Source organism: Chaetura pelagica, unplaced genomic scaffold, assembly GCF_000747805.2.
Source record: "Chaetura pelagica isolate M959 unplaced genomic scaffold, ChaPel_1.0 scaffold367, whole genome shotgun sequence".
Taxonomy (NCBI): domain Eukaryota; kingdom Metazoa; phylum Chordata; class Aves; order Apodiformes; family Apodidae; genus Chaetura; species Chaetura pelagica.
The window spans coordinates 652,553-654,340 of NW_009953955.1; positions in this window are offsets into that span (position 1 = coordinate 652,553).

Sequence of the window (1,788 nt, forward strand, 5' to 3'; positions counted from 1 at the left end):
CCCCCCCCCAGTGCCTGCAAAAAGGGCCACTGGGCGCCCAGGAGAAGGTGCTCCGGGGAGAGCACTAATCGCTGAACCAGGAGACAAATACGATTACCAGCTCCGAGCCTTGAGTCAGAAAGTCTCATAGACTTTAAGATGTTAATCCCCGGCCTAATCCTTCCTTTGGCGTGTAGGAATAGTGCAGCCACAAGAGTTGTTTTGTTATTTATATTGGCGTTTAATAAAACTCAGGCAGCGGTGAATGGGCTGCCCACTCTCCAATGGTAATTAATTCCCTATTTCAGTGACCCAATTGTGCTGGGATAGAGCAGTGGGCCAGTCCCACTGCCCCAACCCGCCTTTGTGCAGCTACACGGCTCTCGTGCTTCAACAGCTATGGAAAACTCATTCTTTTGATGTCATTCAATGAGTTTTCCTTGGGCATCTTCTAAACTTCAAGGACCCTTTTCTTTCCCGCACGCCTGAAAAGCAGGACTAGCTTGACCACCTCTGTAGAATGTAATGATTTGGTGAAAAGGGCCTTTTTTTTTCTCCCCTTTTTTGGGGGGGGTTTGTGTAAGGGAAGAGAGAAAGAAAATTTGGCAGGCTGCTCTCAGACAGGGGGGGCTATCCAAACTTGAGCGCCCCCACCTCATTCAGCTCCTCGTTTATCCAGGTCTTGAAAGCCACTTTTCCTCACTCAAAATACCTCAGGGCTCCTCTCAGCTGAGTGAGGCATCCCCAGGAGGGAATTTGCTGGGAAGCAGACCCTCTTCCCCACCCGCCACCAGTTCCAACTGGGCTGTTGGACCAGTAGGAACAGGCATGATGGTTTTAAGAAGGGCGTTTCCCATCCATCAAAGGGAAGTAAAACCCCCTCCAGAATCAGTTGTGTTACCCCTTCAAGAATAAACAAGCATCTCCGGGGGTTTATCTCGTGGTACTTGGGCAGGGTGAGAGTGGGGCAAAGTGGCTGCAGAAGGTGCGTGTGAAACAAACACATGAAGAACATGTAGGAACCTTTGCAGAGTCTGCCCAGCCCAGGCAGCTTCTCCTGCGTCTTTATACACAGGGAAGGAAGGAAGGAAGGAAGGAAGGAAGAGAAAGAGAGAAAGAGAGAAAGAGAGAAAGAGAGAAAGAGAGAAAGAGAGAAAGAGAGAAAGAAAGAAAGAAAGAAGAAAGAAAGAAAGAAAGAAAGAAAGAAAGAAAGAAAGAAAGAAAGAAAGAAAGAAAGAAAGAAAGAAAGAAAGAAAGAAAGCCCTTCGCAAGAGACAAACAATTCAGGATTCAAGCAAGGAAGCACAGAGTGAACCATATGGCTGGGGTGGCCCGAGTTGGCTGCATTTTCCCCCAGACAAAGAAGGGATTGAGAGTTGAAGGAAAGGAGAAAAAAAAACCCAACCCCAACTTTCCGGCTGATGAAGCTGTTGTCTGGAGGCAATGATCCCAAATCTCAAGGCTTTATTCCAGGCTCCGACCGAGACGTGATATGTCATATGATTAGCATCTTTCATATTTTACAAGAGTAGCAGGGGCTGCCGGTCTGGGGAGAAAGGGCCGGAGAGAGAAGGGGCATATGCTGAGCTGGATTTAGCATTTGAAAGAGAGAGAGAGAGAGAGAAAGAAAGAAAGGAAGGGGGGAAAAAAGCGAGCGGATAAATACACTTAAACGAGGATTTAGTTTTGCTCCCGTCGCGTTATAATGGCCGGTTGATTGAGATTTTTCGGGAGCTGTAAGGGAGGTGGCAGCGCTAATTTGAAGGCGCTGGTCAACCCGCCGCTGCTACTCTCCCTGCCCCGCTCCGC